Here is a 24,190-nt window from a genome sequence, read left to right as displayed (position 1 = left end):
GACTTCTCCAATCTATTTTCTCAGTCACCTTGCTCATGACTTTAAGTATAAATGACAAACAGTCCTTTTTGTTAGCCTATTTTGAAGCTAAATATACTTTTAAGGATTTGATTTTTATTCTTCCAGATAACTTTTTATCTATAATAATATTAAAAATAAGAGACTAAAAACTAGGAAGGAAGCATATTTTCAGTACTTTCAAGAGTGCATCAGAACTCTACTTTACCTGTCCCAAGGATTGTGTTTTGAGGAACAGAAAATTATCTCTGAACAACATGCTAAAACTTTATGCTACATTATGATCCCCCTGTTGTAACCATCCCTGATGCCAACACATGTTCTGCATAAGTAGAGAAACACAAATTGAACTCAAAATGCCCCAAGAATATTGTCCTTCATAACACTGGTGTCTGGTGTGAGGCTGAATGAATAACAAGTGACCAAGCTATTGAGATACGAAACAAAAGTCATCTAGGCCCATAATATTGATTTAACAACATCTCAAGTTGTATTTGCTTTCATTAGTTTGTGTAGAATAAATCTTTCTATCTTTAAAAAATAATCATACTGAACTTGGTGGTCATTTGTTCCAGGAATTTTAACTCCTTTCAGTAGTTACATATGTTTAATATTACAGGCGTGCCTGCAGATCTGTGACTGTGCAGCTTCCACGAGGTGTTTGATTTTGTTTTTTGACAATTCTAATTCCTGATGTTGGCCTTTATAAGTTTTTTTTTTCATAATAAACTACCAAATATACAACTAAAATAGAATATGTCCGGTAGCTGAAATTTTACAACATCTATGGCTGTACACCCAGACCTCTTTTCAATATGATTAAAGTCTAATTTTCAAATTTATTGAAGAAAGCATGAGTTACAGAATATGTAGATATTCCACCCTAGAACTCTGATCAAGAGGGCTTTATCATTGTCCTTTCATATGTAAGCTCTTGTCCAAGTGTTGTGCTTGTGCAAATATACTTGTGTCACATGTGGAGGTTTCCACAGGGATATTAGAAAATTAGTCATAGGACTCTGCTTTCACTCATATTCCATGAATATCCAAATTGTCAGCTTCTAATAAATTGCAAATAAAGAATCTACCATTGCCCAACATTTATAACAGTTTATCTATACTTTAACATAATGGCCATCTCTACCATAAATATTTCCTATAAGATAGTATTTGAGATGCATTGATGTGACCAGACCCTAAAAGCCCCAAGATGCTGAACCAGTTTTCATAGTGCAGACAGATGTGATGTGAACACCCTATTATAAGCATATAATTTTATGTATTTTCCAATCATCCTCTATGTTTGAATATACATACTAGTTGTAAAATTATTTAAGTATTACCTTGGCTTCAGGTAATAATTTCAAATCTTTCATAAAGAGAAAATATTGTTTCCTTCAAATTTACACAGAAAAAAATAGAAAGACTAAAGCACATAAAGGCCAAGGGCTGCATTTTGCAGAGGATAGGTTCTGGTTGAATGAGATCTGGGATGTGTGCCAAATTAATGGGGAAAAAATCCCATTTTTCCTCTCCAATAGCCACAATGTTCATTATTAAGAAAAGCATATGAACCACAGGATTTGATTTTAATAACAACAATGTCTTCATTAATCTGTATGTTCCATTTAGCCTCATTATTGAGCAAATGCTGAATTAATACAGCACATATTATTGTTGGACTTCCCTTGCAAAACCTTTCTTCCCTCTTTTATCATTTATTCAAGGATGATCAGGTGTGTGTGTGTGTGTGTGTGTCATGTTTTTATATAGGCCTGTGGCCTTCAAGAGCTATTTTCGCACCTTGGTCTAAGAGGAGACCTTAGGCTTGGGGTATCTACAAAGGGGTGTGGGCAACAAAACTGCAGATTCATTCAAAACCATAATTAATTTTCTGTTCTTTTAATGCTGTAATGTCAAGAAGCCCTCTTTGTCACCTGCAACTGAGATGATATTTCCTCGATGGTCTCTGGGCCTCCTTCTAAATCAAGAGTGGTGATAGCCAACACTGCTTTGTATCTGCAGGACAAATAGTGGCTTTTGTCCAGCACAAGTCCCTAAACAAACTTAATCTCTCTAACACTGTGACAGATGACATTTAGATGTCCTTGTTACCCTTAAAATGAGTTTTATTGACAATCAGAGAACAAAAAGAAGGCCTAGAGAAAGCTCAACGTTTTATTAGGCTTGCTAACAACATCTTAGTGCAGAGGGTGAGGAGAAAGCCTGAAGTTGCCCCCATTTTCCCCTGCTTTGCTATATCACCATGACAACTGATATAGAAATCACTTAGTGACTCCTAGAAAGAAAACACAGTGACACAGTCCCCTTGTATGGCGAATCAAACTAAAGCCTGCATTCAAATGGCTATTCAGCTTGGGCATTCATGTAGAGGATAGGGTGGATTTTACACAGGTAACTACAAGAGAAAGGCCAGCAAACCCTCCAGCCACAGCATATGGTAAAGTCTCTGTCTAATTAATGCATCCTCAATAGAATTGATGCATTTTAAATTTGTTTTCTTTTACTTGAAACATCATTAATGTAAAGGGCAACATTAATCAACATCATGGAACTTAAAAGGGCATTAAAGAGTGATCTTTTCCCCTATGCAATGAGATTCTTTTCAAGTAGCTGTATTAACTGCAGCTGATTCTGCGTTCTTAAAATCAGAAGGCAAATCTAGAGAGGCCTCTGCTGGTGAATCTCTCTCTGTGCAGTTGTCCATGCCAAACTGTTCTGAAAAAGAAAGCAAGAGAATGAGTTTCAGCTTTTATTGAAAAAAGTTGCTCACAAGATGGATCACCAAAGAACAAACTGTACAAAACATTGAATAATGGCATTGCCACTTTTAAAGTTGTCATGTCTAACTGGTTGTTTTTCAGTTAATAAAATGACCATAAAGCTCTGATGAATGAGCTGCTTGAATTTGAACATGCTGAGATATTTTAAGATTATTCAACAATGAAATAACGGGTAATCTCTTAAAAGAAATCTGTACATAATACTCATGTAAGTTTAAGATTTAAACCATTCTAATAGGAAATTATTTCTTAATATTGTGTGTGTGGGGTGAGGGCTAGATGGTGTACACTATTCACACACATACACAAATATTTATCTTAACTAGCAAAAAATTGAAATAAAATCTTCAGGTAAAACTAAAACATTCAAAAAGTATTTTTGATTAGTTGCAAAACAAAATCGTACTGCCAAGATTTCCTACTTATAGTAAAGAAATATGAACCAAATTGTCCTCAAGTGTGATTTAACATGAAGATATCATTGCAGCATGTTTTTGTTGTTGTTGCTGTTTTTTTTTGTTTTTGTTTTTTTTTTAATCAAATTAGGGCAAGAGTAACCTCACTGCTCTTTGTAGTAACTTTTGTGGGGAAATGAAACATTTTTTTTAACCAGAAGTTTAAAATTATTTTAGTATTTCCTAGGATAAGGATGCATATGATCTGCTTCTGTATAAGAAAACTAGGTATTTTTGGCACTGTGAAAAAAATGACCTGACTCCACAAGTGTCATTTAACTTTGAAAGTTTTCAAAAGATGAAATCCAAATTCTGTTCTTTTTATTCAATATTTATGTTTTTATATTCAATATTATTTAAAATCCAATCATATCAGCATACAACTCAAAGTGTCCTTCAAATATTGCCTGAGTTATTTTTTGTTGCAGTGACTGATATCTTTTACTGGTACTCTAGGATTCTTGGTATATTTTCAGTAGGGTGATTTCATATTTCAAATGGTTTCATGTTTATTTAAGGTAAAATTTTAACCAAACAATTTTCATAAGGCAGTTTGGTTAGTATGACTCAGTAAATTACTGTCTGGATTATATAGGCAATGTATGATCTTTCAAGTAAATGGTTATATGGCTTGGGATCACTACCATATCATCCCAACAGTGACACCTACTGGTAAAAAGAGGGCCAAAAATAGTTTTAGTTTTCTTTCTGTTTATTGTTTTGGAGAACACTACCAGGGACTCTATTGGTATACATGTTCCTTATTTAAAATTATGTTTTTAGGTCTTTCAAACATAAAACTATACATTCCCAACAATGTATCAGGTGCAAGGAAAAACTAAAACAGTATAATGTAAATAATTATGAAACAAAAAAGTTACTAGCAGAAAAACGTGGTTTCAATTAATACCAAGTAGTATCTAGATATGTAATTACAAACTTTTGGGTTCTTACATAGCATAGAAAATAAGAAGCCAAAATTTTGCAATAGACTCTCTGAAGATTCATTAAATGCTTATTAAATGTTTTATATTTCAGAAAGAGCAAAGTATACCCATGAACCAAAAGACAAGTATATACTTCATAGTAACCCAATTGTCAACAACCTTTGAGGTTTTATGCTATTATGACTAGAAATGCTCTCCCAAACATGGATTTATCAAATAGAGGGAAATATTGGAATCATGTTGGAATGTGATAATTTCTCCACTGAGTTAGTTCTCTTCCGGTTTGCAAGACTCTGGACAAGAATGCACTCTGTGCATTAAGACAGGACCCAACATTAGAAACAAGACTTACCAATGCAGATCCACAGACACTGAGGAAAGATAATGATCTTTATTTCTCTGTGTGGCTCCAGTGATCCTTTTACTAAATTGTATTTTTATTAATTTATATTATCACACAGCACCTCAGATAATTTCTACTTCTTCACATAACACATGAAAAATTTCATGAGAAATTGTTTTAGATTAATATCTGAAGGTCCCTATAATACCTATACAGTATTTCTTCATTTTTGTTTTGAATGAGTAGCAAATTACTTTTTAAACTATAAAACATAGTATCAATAATTCTGGATTTTTCAGTCACATGAAATAAAAATGGCAGAATAGGAAGTAATCAATTTCAACCGGGTTTAACTGGAATAGGTATTTCAATGCAAAATGTGCTTATTTCTTTTAGAAAACTCACGATCTTTATTGATATTTCAGATTATAAAGAAAAAATGTCTATTGGTCCCCCAAATATTGTTTAGCTTAGGGATAGTGGTCAGGCATATGGTAAACTAACAAATCATTTAATCCATGATACACATTTATGACTACTTTTGTGACATCACTGTGAGGAAACATGTGAGATGTCTCACAAATTATGTGGTAGACAGTTATATTGGTGTCTTTGAAACCATCTTTGGCTCTGTTGTGTGCCTTTGTTTGTACAACTTGAGCATATGCTTCAAAATGTCATCCAGATTACAAGCATGCAGGGAATGAAGTATTACTTCAGTATCAATATCCAAAGCATGATCTTTATTTCATTAAATAATTCATCAGCCAATTGCATTTGGTAAAATTGCAAAATTCCTTCTTTTATTGCTTGCAAGAGATATTTCATTAGGTTGTTATTCATAATCTGATAAAAATATTTGATAATTATTTATGATAATGAATATGAGGAAACAAAGGACCTTTAAAATCACATAAATTACAACATGAAAATCACAAAGCATAATATTTATGCAAAATTATGTGGCCAACACACTGGCAATTAAATTAGGATACAATGTGCTTATGGTGAATACAAGAACAGAAATGAAAACAAATTAGCCACAAAGATTGGAAAAGTTTGGTTTGGGGTTTGGGTGCTCCTGAGTACCTGAACCAGCAATTCAGATCATTACACACAACCATAACGAAAGGCCTATTTTGCCTTTAGAGAGTTCATCCAGGGATTGCACAAGGGATTTGCACAGAGTAAAGCTTCACAAAACCCAAGGGCTGTCAGAGGGAAATGGTATCCAGAAGGACAGGGCAGGCCAGGCATCCCTCCAACAGCAAAGCCACACAAGAGAGCCAGCGGCAGGGCAGAGGCTGCCAACACAACTGCCTACTACGTCTGCCAAGGAGCCAGAAGCCGCTTGTGGGAAAATGTCACTTACCCTTAGCATCTGGGTCCTGTGATTGTTATCCAGAGACAGAGTGGTAAGATACAGGGGGATAAACAGCATCCCATTAAACACGCACACACACACACACGCACACACACACATACACACTTGTCTCTCAGTACAGAGAGAAATAAGCAAACCACTGACCTAAATTAGAAAAAACTTCCTGTAATGGGGATTTCTAAAATGAGATTGATTCTTAGCTACATATTCATACTTCATAATGAGATGAGCTTTAGTAATTACTTTTCACCAATTGCTTTGGTTTGTAAAAACCAGGAGTTTGTTACATTTGTGGATATTTGCAGTGTGTATAGTCCACTCTGAAAAATTTTTCCCTTGGAGTAGCTTGTTGTAGTGGCTGATACAATTATTTAAAAATTAAATCTTAGTCATGGATACATAAACTAAACTGAGCTTTGATATTAAAATGTTTTATTTTTTATTTTGTCACTGTTTTTAAGAGGCCAGTTTCCAAACATAAACTCATAAAATAACTGGTAAATGCTTATTTAGTATGTACTATATTATAAGCATAATATAATCTACATAATTATTTAATATATAACTATGACTTGTATATAACAGTATATATATTACATATGTATATATTTAAGTTCAATAATGCCTCTTCTAAAATATACACTTTTAATTTATATCTGAAAAAGTGTTTTTAAAGTTTCCAATATTTCAATGTGATCATGTAGGTTTACTCTCTTGAAATATGGAGATGTGATAAGGGAGGGAATCTAGAAAATTTGAAGATTGGAGACACCTTGTGGTTAGTGTACAAGCCTTAACTTTTCAGCAATATATTTATTTTTTTAAGATTATTATTTTTGTAGAAGGCAAGTAATAGCCTATTCTGAGTCTTTAGTAAAAGGATAGAAAAGTAGTTTTCATTTTATATATTCTGCTCTGATATCAAGGACACAAAATAGTCGTTTTAAGTGTTAATGGCAACAATACATTTTCTCATATTTAAATTCATAACACATCAATTATACGAATTCATGAAGAGCATTTGGAATAATATTATTATGTATTGACACAGTGAATTTATTATGAAAAGTTTTATTTTCCATTAATAAAATTAAAATTTCAATTGCCTTTTTAAGGCCATAAAATCCAGGTGCTTCTTTATGCATGTTATCTCAGATAATGTTTGTGGGTCAGTTTATGCTATAATATACATAATGGCATGCATATAATTACTTATAAGCATATTCCACAGGAATGTAAACTATATTATATGGACACTTAATTTTTTATTTGTACAAATAATAAAGTAATTTAAGGATGTCTTTCATTTAATGATAACATGAAAGAAATGTTCAAGAGAGATAAAATTTGGTAAAAATGCAAAACTACATAGTAAACCATGGATGTTTTATTTATTTTTGTTGTTGTTTTCATTGTCACACACACACCAAAGGTATTTGATTCTGATCATTTTTGATCAATAAACTATTTATTTTTAGGTTTCAAATCACTCTCAAATCATTCATATTTAGTTCCACATTTAAAGCACTTCTATCTCAACTAGAAAATTACGGTGAGAAGTATTTCTTTTCTATTGCATGTCTGTATAGCTGTGAAAGATTCTGTGATTTCAAACAATGCTCAGTATGGGAACGTGTAATAAAATAAAGGAATAAATAGATCTTAAACATTTTATTTCACTTACAAATATTAAATGCTCAACTGAAATGTAATATGCTTCTCCAATTTTTATAAGTACATAAAATAATGTATAAACAAGTGCACAAGAGCAATAAGAATTCATAAAGAAAATGTTGTGCTGATTGTTGTTTCATTGTCCATAAAGGAAACAAATATCTCCAGGAACATGTATAAAATCAGACCTGCTTTTTCACAAGCATTTAAAGTATTAGACTGAAAAACTATAATCCTAAAAGCAAGTATTTTCTTCTGATTTTATGATTAAACTCTTTGTACATATTTGTTACTTTTTATATCTTTTCCTCAAATGTTTGTATGTTTGTTTCCTTTTCTATTGGCTTTTTAAAATTTCATTTTCATTGCTAAGGCTTGCATTGAGCAGTTTCAGTTTTCACTTTTAATTACATTTATACAATGCCTTTACCTTTTAATCATTTTCTTAAGTTTAGCTGAATTCTTAACCCACCAGTTTAATTCTTTAACACCACATAATATATCTTAGGATGTAGTATTATATACCAAAGCATTTACCCAGATCCCAGAGTGTTAAAACAACTGAATTTCAACTTATTATAATTACTTATGGCAGAGAATTTAACCCTTGATAATCTTAACATTTTAAATTCTAAAAAGGAAGATCAAATTCACTTACTGAAGCCTGCACAGTTTGCATACTTAACTAAATACACAGCCATGATTCCAAGGGATTTTTCCCTCTAAGATACCAGCTGAAGCTGCAGAGTACAACTAAGCCTCACATTCCAAGTGTTCATGCTGTATTCTTTACAACTGTCCAAACTGTAATAGAATTTGCTTATAATGATGTTATATGATGTCCTTCTTGTGATACCTGTGTTTGTGAAGAACTTAATATTGATTTACTGTGTCTCTTGCCCATCTTTGAGCAGCCTAGATAGCAATTACAGCTGTTGGTGGTATCTATTTTGTCTTTTCATAATTGTCATTTCTTGTTCCACTTAAGATTAAAATATGAAAATTGTACCATTTTCACATCAACTGTGCATTAGCCAAGTCATCAGCAATATCCTTGAAGAACCATCATTCTAACCATGGTTCTTCACATTGCCTCTTTATTTTATTTATGAAAATTGCATGCTACAACATAAACTTGAATGAGGAATACATTCAAAGGTGAGCTTTCCTGACATCAAGTCCTCATCTGGACCTTTAGTGTCTTCCTGAGAAATCACTAGGGCTTTCCCAATACCTGTCTGCTTCCACCAAATGCTTTATTCCCTTCAGACTGGGATTTTTGAAAGCAGGGTCTCTGTTATTTTTCAATTCTAACTTTAAAGAACTTCACAGTTTTGAGCTTTCTCTACTACACTAATTTTAATCTACATTTCATAAAAATGTGGTATTTTTTTTACAAGAAAATACATTTTTTTCAGAATAGAACTGACTTGAAATGAGTTTTTTCTCATCACAAATAGGTCTACCAGGTATATATCTCTTCAAAGGACTCTTAAGAGCTGTTCCAAAATTCAAAAATGTTTCATTTGAAGACAAAAGACACAGATGTAGGGGATAACACAGCCTGGGCTCCTATCATTAGGAAGTTTGTCAAACAGAGGATATGAAAATAATTTTTAAATTGATGAAGAGAAAACTCTTTTTACAAATAATTTGGGATTTTTTCTGGTAAATTTATATAAAATGCACAGTTGAAATAACTGAAGCATTTTATTATTCTGTCTTGATTAAATAAACTTTGAACTGCTCGTGAAGGATTTTTTATGTTGTACAATAAAAATAAATATTATATTTCAAGATGAAACTGGATAAATATTTAAATACTTGCCTCCTACACACACACACACACACACACACACACACACACACACACACTTTCCTACCAGCAGACTAAATTCACCTAGTACTTAATAGGCATTAATTTTCATTTTTATTACATCTGTTTGGAGACTTTAAAAAATGACTATGTGAAAGGAAATAATAAAGGCGTCTGCAATCTCTAGCAGAGGCCCCTCCTTATGTGTAGGGCGTTTGTGAGTGTTGTTATTGTTGTTGTTGCAATCTAGCTAATAAAGGCTTTCTCTTACACAAGAGAATTTTGACAGGGTTGACTCCAGACAGCTTTCCAGCTGAGGTCTGGGGCCTTGCTGAACCTTCAAAATTTTCCCATTTGAGCTGCATCAAAGTGAAGGAAATTCAAGGATCACTAATGTCTCAGATGGTAGCACTTGCCCTAACAACGAAGGTTCAGGAATTCTTTGGAGCAGGCTGAGGTCATTTTTCTCCCCTTTTCTCCTAATGCTTTTCTCTATTAATCAGAGCTCAGAGCTCAGATTGGTCTTCAACTTCCTCCCAATCTTTGCTAAGCCTGTCATTTCTAGCTATTATTTACTTTAATGGACTTTGGCTGATCTCTTATGAAGCTTTGGATCTGAGAATAATAAGGCTATAGAGTAAGGGGCATAGACATAGGTGTGGGTCTGCCTGCAGATTAACCGTGGCAGATGGGCTTTATTGCGGTTTCCTGTGTACTGAGTGTTGATTGAGAGGGTATAATGAGAGAGGTGGTGTCTACACAATGGTCACAGCCACTTCATTGCACTTTGCGTCTAAACAACCCCATTTTTCTAAATCTTTGGGTTGTGAAATTTTAGGAAGTCAGAGCACAAGAACAAGTACAAAAACAACTGTAAATAACCATGAATGTTAATCCAACACTAATTGGTCCTTTCTTTCAACATGAGTCCATTTTGCTCAGTTTTTTAAATTCTGGGTAAATTAATAGCAAAGGTGGCTAAACAAAATGCTATTGCATTAGGTAGTTTCAGATGCAATAGTGAGCAATGTATTTTCTGTGTGTGCTCTTTGTTTGCTTGGTGTTTTTTTGTTTTGTTTGCATTTTGTTAAATATATGCTATATTTGATTATTACTACAGACAACAAAAGCTTAAATTGTAATTATTATCAGATGTTTTGGGAGTTATGTCAACGATATTTTTCTGAATGGAACTGGAGAATACTAAAAATAATAAAATCGGGGCTTTTATTTTACCCCTTGCGCAGGAAATCAACGTTTTTTACCTTTATTTTCTACATTTGATTTGAGTGTCTGCTCAATTGCAACTAACTGCAATGAAAACATTTGTGTTAAAGGTGTTAACTAAAGTTCTTTTACACATTTCTCATTTTTACGATTTTGCTTAATTCCTCCCTTTCACCAATGGATTAAATCACAACTATTGATTCTTTTCTTCCTTTGGGCTTTTTACCCATCTGTCTTAATGCTTTCATCCAACACCCCTTGGACTCAGAGGGGCGTTCTGAAATGAACCGCCGAAGCCTGGAGAAGATTCTAGGTCAAGTTTGTGTACAAGAGTTTAAATTTTTAGTGACAGTCCCTCTCATGGCCGCCTGAAAGTTTCCCCACAGTGCTGCACAAGTGAGCTCTACCAATTATCCTCCTCCTTTGAAAACCATTATCAAGTTTTTCAAAACTTCTTTCATTTCACTGTTGTCATTCAGTGAAAAGGAAACTAACCACCATGTCAAGACAACTCTGCTGCCTAGCAACGCAGAGCCACATTTTAATTCTGACTAGCTTCTAGTCTTGACTAATAGAAAGTGACTATGTTAAGCCAGTCACAAGAGTTGTTTGTCACTTCTGAAATGCAAACAAAACTATATTGTTTTCTAAAGTATTGGGTGTGATTGATGTAAAGATTTACAGTAACATCATTCATTTTCCCTTGTGTTTTAGTAGGATTGATGTAATATCTTTTCATGCTTTATTAAATACTTTAAAAGAGGTAAAAAACAAAGATGATGCTTTTTGTCCTTTAAAAAGTTTAAATAGGATTTTTTTGCCAGTGAACTAGACTCCAACAACTTTTGAAATTTAATGAATCTATTCAACTAGTGTCAGCCACATCAATAAATAATTTAATAAGAAACCATCATCCATGAAGGAGAATGCAGTTCAAACAATTAGAAAGGAACAGACAAGACCAAGGTCAACATTATGGGGTGGGAGAAGGAAAATCTAAGCTTTTAAGTTGTGAGTCTTAGAGTTTGTTTTATCAAACTTTCCCACAGCTCTGTATCATTGGCTTTTGTATGAAAAACTGCAGGTTGCTGCTAGTGCAATTTTAACTGTGAATCTCTCCAGGCATATATGTGTAGATATCTATAGTCAAAGTACAACATATTTAAACCGTAAAAATTGATTGAGAACTTGTAGCTGTACTTAAAAGTAAATCTGCTGCAATTGAGTGGAAACCAATTCATAAAGTAGAAAGATATTGCTATTGCATTTTAAATGTTCTCTAATATTAACTGACACTTATATTATTTTGTATAAATATATAGATAAACTTTATTTACTAGATACTTTAAACTATTCTAATTTATGTGATTTGACTATACATAACCTAGATAAAGGTGAAATTCTTCTTCAAAATTATATATCAAACTATAAAAGAGAAATTACATGCATTAATTATCATTTTTGTTATGTTTTCACATTCTAAGCAGTAATAAGATATTATTAATTACTAAGCAAAATGTTTATTTTTAAAAGTATAGTTTAGAGAATCAGAATAACATAAAAAATTAAGCTAAAAGTCATCATCATAGAAAGGCAGTACAATGTCTTTTTCTTTCAATTCTGACTTCAAAAGATTATCCTTTCCATAAAACTTCGCTCATATTCAAAAAATGAAATCTAAGTATTAACTAGGGCAAAAACATAGTTTAAAAATCTTTAGATAATAATAGATGCATATTTTGAGATGAATAAAAAGTATCGAATATGAAAGCTAATAATTGAGGTTAAAGAAAAAGGTTATTAATCTTGAAATTAAGTAGAAATCTTAAGGAGCTTTTATGAACTTTAAAAGGTTTAATTCATTAGCAATATTTTGTCCAATTGATCAGTATCAATATTGCATATGAACCCAAAGGTGTTGGTTTTAACTGAAAGAGGAGTGGTTTAGGTTTTGTTTAAGAAGAATGTATTTGAAACTTTTATATGATGGTAACACTGTGATGTGTTGAAATACACCTGGCCAAGGGCATCTGACCTGAGACTACGCCCCATATTTCCACTCTTTAAACAAGGGCACATTACTTACCTTCCAGGAGCCTTAGTTTCTTGTCTACAAATAAGAATATAACTTATTTTGCATAGGGCTATTGGGGTGATGAAAGAGCATCTGGCTCTTTGAAGGTCTCAGTATAACTAGCAGTAACATCAATAGCAGCAACAGAACTTGTTGCATAAAAGTTAATTCCGGAATTAATCTGCCTTGCTTTAAATTCTACTTACCATTTGTGTGGCTTTGGTCCAATGATTTATATTTTCTAAATATAAAATGAAATTAATAATATTACCTATATCTTAAGGTAATTGTGGACATTAAATAAAATATTTCATACAATTGCTTAAAATGACCATACTGCTAAATATTCAGCAAATAAATGTTGGCTGTTCATGTTATAATTAAGTTTCTGTACCTTTTCTCTTTCCTCAGCTATTAAAAATAATAATAACTTGGCTCCTCATATGCTTTTTGTGATAAATTAAAACTAAAGGCTTTGTTTCCAGATCGGTAGCCAGACCACTTAAACTAACAAATTCCATTCTTGTAACAGAAGGAGTGGAAAGATAAGAGTAAATTTTTTTACCCAATTGATTATTCTATCTGCATTTTTAATCAAACACCATCATGAAATACAATGGAACATCACTGTGGTATGTCTTGGCAAACCTCATAATATTCTAGCTCCAAATCAAAGATGCTTTTCCAACTAAGTCTAATTATTTTATACAGCTAATCACTGTGGTACAGTATTAGGCACAAAATCTGATATTTTGAAGCCCAGACTTCATTTCTTCAAATTTCCAGTAGGAGGACACATTTTTTATCTGAATGCAACCTGAGAGCATGTATTAGCTGTCCTATATGATTTGTAAAATTCTTATTATTGAATTGGTTCACAACCTTTGAAACTTAGATTTTACATTAAAATTCAAATTACTAAGTTCTCTTAAAAAATCAGGACTGAAGAGTGAGCCAGCTTTACTGGAAACAGTAATGGTTGAGTGGCCCTGGTCCTTTTGATGAGGTCTGAGCTCTCCTTTCGTGTCCGCCCTTGCTCTCTATAGTGCATCATCTAGATTCACATAGTTAAGGTAGATGCCTGGCCTCCAGAGACATTTTAGATTTTTAACAATAGAATTCAAACTAGAAATTGTGAAAACCTTATTAACTAAATCCAACATTACTTATAGGATTCTGGGCCCCATGCACTTTATAATTTTACTATTTTTCATTTGTATCTTCCTAGGATATTTGATTCAGCTGCTCTTTAAAAGTGTTAAAGACAGCTTCTCTTAGTTAGAATTGAAAGTTGTTAGAATTGAAATTGAAAAAAAACATCTCTTTAGTTAGCATTTTCATTGTATGTAGCTTTTCTCCTGGCTGGATGGAGAAGATGTTAAATTCTCAGTTAGGATCTGCACACAGGCTGTGGACAGCAACAGCTCTCAAGTTGGTCTCATGGAAGCTTGTGACAGCCTGCCTTCCTGGGAAGCACTGTGGCCACAAGGAAGGTCATGTTTTTTCTGTTTCTCCTGTCCCACCACACCAGATGCTTGGTGCCCAGAATGCAGAAGTGATGTCATGTGAAGTGTGACCAGTGGCTCTTAGAGAATTCAACTGACAGCTTCTCTGGTAGGGGTGAGGTTGGGCAAATAAAATCATCTTATTGTGAATACATATATGTATTTATACAATCCTTTATGTATTTCTTTTATAGTTTAAAAATTATTTTAGGCTGAGTTATAATTATAGTGATGAAAATAAGTATAACCTTTAAATAGTACTTTCACACTTTTTCACTTTTTTCTAAATACCTTGATTTGCATTCATTTGGCAATATTATTTATCCTCATGTTTTTTTATAAACAGGAGGAAAAACAAGCTATGTAAAACTAAGTACTTTCAAGTTCCACTTATTTCTTCATACGAGTGTCATCAAATTTCATTTGCAACAAGGTGGGTTCAACTAACATATTAATCAAATAGTAAAATAACTAACTGCATAAATGAAAGAATAATATGAAAGTAGAAATTTCTGAGTCTCTTATTAACATAAATCTGAACCTTTTACTACTGTCAATACAAAATGTACTTTTGGTTGTTTTGTCAAAACGTAGTAGTGAGTTGCTGAGCATGTATGGGTGTGTTTGGTATAGTTGAGTGGAATTTTGAGTGTTGCTAGTGGCCTTGAATGGAATACATTTATGTGCTTTCCACTTGGAAAAGTGGCCTCTTCCTTATTTGCACAGATCCCTAATCATCAGAGCAAATTATCTGGCCCACATACAAAATGTGTTAAATAATTACTTCTTTAAATGTAGACATTTTGATCATATTCAAAGTTGAATTCTCAGAACATAGAAACACCCACAAATAGTTAATAAAAACAATTTCAATTAATTATAGTGTTTCAACCATTACTTGTTTGTCACGCCTTTTTATAGGTATTCTTTTTAAACCTTATATAACACTTTTTTACTTTCCAAGAAGTTTAAAGTATCTGCAAAAGAAAATTTCCTCATAGAAAAATATACTAAATTTTCATATAATGTCTAGCTGCATATTGTTTTAATGCTCTGTTCATTTCCTGTCAAAAGATGTTAATCTCAAAAAAAATTGGTAGCACTGAAATAAAATATTACTACAGAAATTATTTTTGATACATGTGCCAGTTGAATTTTATTGCTAGACTTTTTTTTTGTTGTTGTTCAGGTGTCTGCATTTAATTTTTTTTTTTTTTTACAAAGGATATTACATATGTGTCCTTTTTTTCCCCGCCCTTGACAATCCCCTGGCCTCTCATGTGTCATGAGAGATACCAACACAGAAAAAAATAATCTTGAAATAAGGAAATAATTTAAGAAAAAGTTTCAACATTGAGTCAAGAGTTTGTCTCTTTAAGACCTAGATACATAATTCCTTTTTCCCAAATTTAATCTAGACAGAGTATTCAAATGTAGCATAATGGGGTCTGGCTAATTTCTCAATTAGAAAGAAAAATAATAAACACATGAAAATATTCATAAATGGGATTATTATATTAGTTGAAAGCTTTTGACAGATATGACACCAATCCTACTAAAGCACAAGGGAAAATGAATGATATTACTGTAAATCTTTACATCAATCACACCCAATACTTTGGAAAACAAATGAAGAGTTATATGGGTTCACAGATTCTAGATTTGGAAGGAGTTTGGAAATTGTGGAATGCAACTTTGCAAACAATAGAAGACAGCTCTCTCTATTATTTCCCCACATCAGTGGGTTGTTTTTTGGCCTTTTCCATTAATGAGAAGCTCATTCCTTTTTTGAGGAATCCTGTTCCATTCCAGTTCTAATTTGGGGTGAACCAAAATTCCCTCTCTCTGACTTCCTAGGTCTCTCTTTAAAAATATCTCACAAGGCAGGTAGAGCAAAAAGGTATACAGAGCCACTAATCATTGCCACAAATACAAGCAGCTAACATAGTGTTTCACAAATTATATATTCAATAGTTACAAATGAGTGTGAACACATGAATTTGATTCTTCTGTATTGGCACTTAGAGTAAGGATAATCAAGTTACTTTCTCTCCCCTTGCTCAAAGAAGAGTGCTGGTAAGGTTAAAGGCTGGCAGCCATCACAGAGAATGTCCAATCCAATTAAATCACTATTCTGCCTCATCTTCCCTTTGCTTCAAAATATAACCTCCTTCCCCTATTCCTCACATAATCGGGCCCAATAATTTCCTTTTTTTGGTGAGTCCAGATACAAGTTGGTCTGTTCACAATAGTGAAAAGCAAGAGTAAAGCAGTCCAAGCTGTGTGTATATTATGTCTTCTCATCCCTTGCTGCGGTTCTCAACCTGTGGGTCGCGAACAATGAAAATACATCCTGCATATCAGATATTTACATTACCATTCATAACAGTAGCAAAATTACAGTTATGAAGTAGCAACGAAAATAATTTTATGGTTGGGGGTCATCACAACATGAAGAACTGTATTAAAGGGTCGCGGCATTAGGAAGGTTGAAAACCACTGCAAGTGACATTGAGGCCACAGGAATTTGAGCCCTGGACAGGACTTACAGAAAGTAGCCATCCTTCTGTTTTGCATTATTTTTTATTTCTCTTCTTGTCAAGATGTCCTCAGTCATTATTTATTTTAATGAACATTTACAGAATTCGTACTTAATGTCAGATTCTACACAAGTATTGGAAATGTAAAAATTAATAAAAGATAGCTTCCCTAAAGTTGCTCACAATACATTGAGAAAGATAGACATAAGAAAAAAACACACCCACTTTTCAGTTAAAAATAGAGAGCAACTCATTAGGGTATATATGTAGGAGCAGACCCATGGTTATCTGAAAGAACCAAATCTTCACAGGTTTGTTGGTATTTAAGAATAGAGGGTGTGCTGAAGGAATGGCAAGTGATCTGCATGGTTGTAACACAGAGCACGATTGAAAAATGGGCAGGAATGATGGAAATTAGATTAAATTGAAAAGCTAGTTCAGGATTATTAAAGCAATGTGGTTATTTCCATTAGCAATAGGATATAATATCCAGACTGTAAATGCACTTAAAATTGAATTAATAAAAAGGGCCAATTGAATTTGCTTCTTCCATAAATATAGCTTTGCCAAAGCAAATTTTTATCTATGTATGAAACAGGGGCAATGACAGGTGATGAATGCTAAATGAACTTTGTAATATTTTTAATAATAAAATTGTTTGAAACTATTATCAATAGGGAGCTGGTAAAATAAATTTTAGGTTATTCAAATAATAAAATACTATGGATTTAGTAAAATGAGGTTGTAGAATAATGGCCTATATAAAATTAAGTCATTATATGGATGGTTAGGAAAATAAAAGCAGATTTTAAAATACACAGTAAGATCTAAATTTTCCAATATACTAGTATGCATCTAAATATATTAAAAATATATAAAATACTGTAGTGCTAGTCATCTCAAAGTAATAAGATTAGGGATGATATGAACTTTTTTTTAGTGTCACTATTTAGATTTATTTTCCTACAATAAATATGCATTTTTTATATTAAAAATGGCCAATACCCAATAGGGAGAACAAACTCGTTAGTGGTAACAAAGACCATTTTCAAACATACATAGATGAAGTAGTAGAATATCATTGAGATGCTCCCACTAGTCCTTTGACCAACAATAAATATGCCTGTTCCCATGATGGTATGGCTGTCACTCAGTCCACATCACATCAATTCTGATGTGAAAGTGTTTCTCTAGTTGGTAGAATTTCTCCTACAGAACAAAGGTTGGTTGAAATTCATTGTAACTCTTCTGCCTCATTTTACATATATATGCAAAAATATAGACATGTGTACAGTTTTAGGTATGGCATTATTCACTATTTTACCTTGTCTTGGTAATTCTATAAATACATAAATACACAGGATGGGGCAACAGTAGGTTTATAGTTGTGAGTATGTGAAACAAAGTGTATTCTTATATTATTATTTATTAACTAGAGGCCTGATGCACGAAATTCGTGCAAGGGCCTCAGCCCTCGCAGCCACCTCAGCCCTCGCAGCCCCGGCTTCATCTGGAAGGTTGTCTGTAATGTTGTCCGGAAGGTCGTTCAGCCATCCAGTCTAATTAGCATATTATGCTTTTATTATTATAGATTATTATATCGTTCTTTATATGAATAACTCTAACCCTATTTTTGCTATACTTTGTATATTTCATAGATTTATCATTATTGCAATTGCTTCAGTCACATAGAGGTCCATTCTATAATCCATGCTTTTATGTGGAAGAATTGGTCAAATATTTTTCTGCCTTACTTTACCTCATTTTGTTTAGATTGAAAATTTCTGTTTCCAATTAACAAATAACTCAGAATGCAAGAAATTTAAATATTTTATTATATAAATGTAAAATTGTGTTTTAATAATTAAAAGATTTTTCATTTTCAATAGATTTTTTAAAACAAAATTGCCTAATATAAAATTTTAAATGGGATCCTTTCATGTAGTTGCAAAGCAATTTTAGAAAAGTAAATATTTTTATATGATTCTTCATATCTATTAGTGTCCTGTAATGAGCATCATTATTCAGTGATAGCCAGAACTATTAATATGTTACTTTGGTTTTGGACATTTACCAAAAAGGCAGCCATAAATCATCATTGTATTCCTTTGTAAACAAAAACTAGAAGCAATCCATAGTTTGTACCCCAGCAGTTTCATCTTCTCTTCATGTTGTGGCAGATTAATACCAGCTTAGCCCAAACATCCAAGTTATGCTATTGGCAATGTAGCCATCTGTTTTTAATGAATATCTGGGGCCCATTTTTCAGTTAAGCTTCTCTTATTGTGTGTGTATGTTGCTTTTTCTGAGCTATCTGCATAATTGCTTAAAGATTTTACTGCAAAATTAATATCCTTACTGTGAACAAGGGAACAGGGCAAAAACCAAAATGACAGAGCCTAAGATGAGGTAAAAAGCAAATTCAATTTTTCCTTGCACCATAGAAACCTCTGCAGGACTAGCTTTATCTGGTAATCCACATTTAAACTTTAACCTGTAGGGGCTTTTTGTGGTGGATAATATAAGCATAAAAGTAGGCTGAATCACTAATTAAATTAATAATATTTTGTAAGTTTTTAAAGCTTCATTAAAAAGATCTGGTATCCAAGTTACTCATTTGTGTTGTTGTGGTGGTAGAGGAGGCATTTGTCATTAGCAAACAAACAAACAAAAAAAGGATGACATGGAAATGCTCAAATGTCTGCAACATCTAATGAACCTATAGTAAATAAAAACAAAGGCAACATAATATCTTTAAAAAATTGTATCTTCACAGAATCAGCACATATGTTACCTCACTTTCTTCATATTTTAATGTGAAAAGGTAATATTAGATAAAAGTTGTGATTGCTATTATAACTTTTTTCATACTTTGAACAGTAGTATTTTTAATATATTTGTACTAAGTGCATCTAGAAATTATATATTATATGTTAATAATGTTATAAATGTAATCTATTTAATTTGTATAGACTACCAGTTGATGATTTATTATTCCAAGTCATTTCCCAAAGCATTTTACAAAGTTGATTGTTCAATTAAAGAGAAGAATATTTGATGGAAATGAGTACCCTTCTCAGGAGTAAAGTGAAAGGAGGATCTTTGTAGGTCTAACATTTTATAAAATCTGATGCAAGGAAGTACACTCACAAATTTCTTTTGTTTGTCAAAAAAGAAGAAAGAAAGAAAAATTTCACTAAACTAAATCTTTGCAAGCAAACAAATCTTTGAAAAAATAGGCAATGAGTTCTGTGGTTGACAGTCTATAGCATGACTAGGTAATTGCAGAGAAAATGCAATTGAATGTGTAACTTTATGCACATCAAAATTTCCTCTTTGAGAACTAAGCCCTTATACTTTAAATCAACAAATGGTTTTCAGCAAATGGTGTATTTCTGGTAAAATGCTTCCTAACAAAACTGCTTCAATAACAATCTTATGAAAGATTAATACCAGCTTAGCCCAAACATCCAAAGTTATGCTATTGCACAAGATCCAATTCTGCCAACAAATGTGTAGTTTGAACATTAGTTCAGGCATGAACCATTGATAAGTCTTTTACATGGTCTCTTAGCAATATACATGTGTAACTGTTTGATACCAGCATGGTCAAGATTGAGAATTTCTGCATATATAGAAATATGTATCTATTATTTATTATGTATAATAATGAAAGCATATCTCTAAGTTATCCTAAATATTTTAATAGTTCTTCTTGCCATTAAATATAAAAACTACCTTTCGACATTGAAGCATAAGATCTTATCTGTGGAGCTGTAATTTGCAGGGCTGTGTTTTTCTACTTTCCTCCCCACTTTAAAAAATATTGCTATATAAGTTTTTGTTTAGATCTTGTAAATGCCTTTTACCCATGATTTTGAATTATAAAGACCTTTAACATTGCATTGATTCCCATAAAGAAGTAAACTATTTCTTTGTGTTAGCAATTGTTCTACCCAGTGTTTTCTCCATCTCTCCTCAAAACAAAACAAACACAACCTCCCCAAAAACATACACAAACATGAAAAAAGAGGTAACAATAAATCCTTATTCTTTTAAGGATCTAAAATCAGAGACCTTTAGCAATTTTAACCTCTGATGAGCTTAAGACAATAGGGGCAATGAATGTGGTGCTGATAACCTGTTTGTCAGGATATTGGGCATCAACTTCTTTCAGAGCATCAGACCAGTTCTGTTTTCCTGTAAGTCATATTAGGGTCCTGGGTCAGTGTGAGCCCTCTAATTATTTAAATATTCAGTGATGCTAAATATATGGGTAATGTTTGAAGGAATTTTTTTTCCTTCTACAAATATAAATATTTAGAGGTTTGTAGAGTAAGAGAGTTAAAAGCATAATTGCTGTGATATCAGGTTCACTCTGTTGAATTATGTGGTCATCTCTACTACAAAAAGAAAATATAAAGTTCATAAGCCTAGTGGATGCAGAAAATATAGGCAGCAATTTGAATCATTTCCTCTCCCTAAGCCTCAAGCTGTTCTCAAATTGACAATTTTGCCTAAATTAGGCATTTGATTGATTTTTTTCTTTCTTCCCTGAATTAATTGTGGCAATTTTTACCTTGTCTCAGCATATCAATTCAGTCATAGGAACAGGAGCTGGAGATTCAACTCTTGGGTGATTATAGTTCTTGGGCCTCCCGTATGCAAAACATTTAGCAGGATTCAAAGAATGAGCAGAAATACAGATAGCTCTTTATTTTCAGAACCTTCTTGATGAAATTCTCAAGGCCATCTTTCTGGTAAGATTTTTCTCCCCGACAGAAGAAAAAATCTTTACAGTGCTTTCAATAAAAATAAAACAAACATACAAAATAAAACAACAGAAAACTTTACATGACTGTTTCTAAGGAAAAAAAAAATCCCCTTTGGAATAGAGAGCAGCTGCAGAGACATCTGTGGGCTGAACAGAGTCCTAAAAGAACAATTGTGCATACATCTGTGGAGATGAAGTAACTGATGGAAAAAATGTGAATTAAGACCTCACATTTTATAGATACTGTTATAAATGTATAAGAATAAAATGAGACATGAAACATCTTTTTTTTTCTTCACCACCAACTATGCTGAATTAAATTTTGACTATAAAAGAGCAAAATAAGAGCTGGATTAAGAAAGGTCAGCTGGAAGGACACAAACAGCTCAGTGTTTTTTTTGTTTTGTTTTGTTTTGTTTTCACGGCAGACCTAAGGACACATTGATCTTCTCTCAGCAAACACCACATATTTTTATTTGACCATCTGTACTGAGAGAGATGTCAGTGGTATCCAGCACACCACATATGTCTTATGCTACTACACACTCATTCCTCAATAAGCTAGGATATCTTTCCAAGCCTTCACAATGTAGGTTAGTAAAATTTGAAGTGGACTGCAAATAATAAAATAAAGTCAAAACATTGAAAATTAAATGTTTTGGAAAATCACATAACAAAAAATATTTTTAGATGTCATCAATTTCTACCTTACTTACCAAATAAATGTTTCAAGTCCTGACCAGCAAAGAGACTTGGCCAAAATCACATAAATAGTGGTAGAACTTGTACAAGAACATACATATCCTGGCTTTTGATCTAGAGTTTTTTACATTATACTCTTAGTTATCTTGAAAGTATTTCCCACATTTTTTAAAATAGCATTATGTTTTTAGACAATTTGAATGCTGATTAGATTTCAATATCTTATGGTCAACATCTTGCACATGTTTTTGAGTAGAGTTTTATAAAATCTTACCATTCTGATAATTTTTTATGCTATTTAAATTATTCTAGATCATAGGAATAGGTAGAAATCTTCTTGAGATATTTAGTGTACCTTCAAACTTTTGTTGCCAAAAACTAAACAAAATATCACACATAAATCAATCACATTTATGCATGAAGTTATAAAACCTTCCTATGCACTGTAAGCAAATCAAATCAAGCAGTATTTTATGTATATAACATAACCAAGGCGGCTTTATTTTACCTATTTAGGAATAGTTAATCTGAAAGAGAAAAGTAATGGATCTTTGTAGATAGTGATTGAATGTAATCTTTATTTTTTTTCAAAACTATTCAAAAACTAGATATTGAAAAATATTTATTTCACATAAAAAGACTATCTTAAAACAACAGACAACACAATTTTTAAACTGTGAAATTCTGAAGTCACTTCTACTATTCAACACTTACAAATATTCTACTTAATTGATATAAAATATCATCGGTACAATTACAAAGGGACAAAAACAGCACAAGTTTTACATCATATGCTTTGTACTTGGAAATCCCAAGATAATCATCTGAATCAATGGAAATAATATGAGTAATAATATAAGAAGTAAAAGAGATAGTCACAAAACTAATCAAGAATTAATAGCTCAATTACAATTTAGATTTAGAACCTGTCAAAGAGAACATTTTTTTCAAAATATCAAAGAAAAGTATGATACACAAAGAGAAAAAAAATTAACTTCATTCAGTACTAACCTAAAAATAGAAGATTAAAAGTTTTACTAAGTTAGTAAATGAAGGCTCAAATATATGTAGTGTTATTATCACCCTGAATTAAAGGATTTCATACTATAAAGAGATTCAATTTCCCAGAGGTAATCTATAAATTTGTGTGTTATTTATATACCAAAGTTTCTTTAGAATTTTGCAAATTGATTCTTAGATGTATTTGGAGCACAGTAGCAGAAACATTTGAGGATTAGAAAAATGTTATTGGAAAGATAAGGAGCAAGTCTAGAAGTATAAAATACAGGTGAAGCAAAAGTAATTTTACAGTTGTTTGTATGAGAAATAATACAATAATTGTTAAGTAATAATACAAGAATAAACTCTGTGTTTTGTGTACTCACAACTGTAAACCTATGCTAAGGTCTCCCATATGAGTTTATTCACCATGGGTTCTGCTAAAACCCTTAAGACCGATGACCAAGGAAAAGGGCATTGGATACTTGTGCACCTGAGAGGAAAACAATGAGAAGGTGATAGAATTTTAGAAAAAAAAATCAGAATTTTTCAGGAAAAATAGATCTTAATTTGTTGTACCTATAAAATTCAAAGACAATATAAAATGACAACTAACAAGTATAATAATTGTAATGATAATTTATTATTTTAAATAATCATCTATATTATTATATTATTTTTTCTACACAATTTGTTCCATTCATATCAGTATTTAGAATCTGACTTTTAGTACTTTCATTATGCTAAACTAGAGGCCCGGTGCACAAAAATTTGTGCACTTGGCGGTGGGGGGATCCCTCAGCCCAGCCTGTGCCCTCTCGCAGTCTGAGACCCCTCGGGGGATGACCACCTGCTGGCTTAGGCCTGCTCCCCAGGGGATTGGGCCTAAGCTGGCAATCAGACATCCCTCTGGCAGCCCGGCAGCCCA

General features: G+C 32.5%; 1 long non-coding RNA gene across 1 annotated transcript; it reads right to left on the bottom strand.

Annotated features, from left to right (window-relative positions):
• Positions 1-2,178: 2,178 nt before the first annotated feature.
• On the bottom strand, positions 2,179-6,022 carry LOC106725639. Its single transcript, XR_001361564.1, has 2 exons — positions 5,940-6,022; positions 2,179-2,757 (listed from the first exon to the last, which is right to left on the bottom strand). It is a non-coding gene; the product is annotated as an uncharacterized LOC106725639 (long non-coding RNA).
• Positions 6,023-24,190: the final 18,168 nt, after the last annotated feature.

Source organism: Myotis brandtii, unplaced genomic scaffold (assembly GCF_000412655.1).
Source record: "Myotis brandtii unplaced genomic scaffold, ASM41265v1 scaffold179, whole genome shotgun sequence".
Classification (NCBI taxonomy): domain Eukaryota; kingdom Metazoa; phylum Chordata; class Mammalia; order Chiroptera; family Vespertilionidae; genus Myotis; species Myotis brandtii.
The sequence above is the reverse complement of the archived record's forward strand: the minus strand, read 5'-3'. Positions and strand labels throughout refer to the sequence as shown.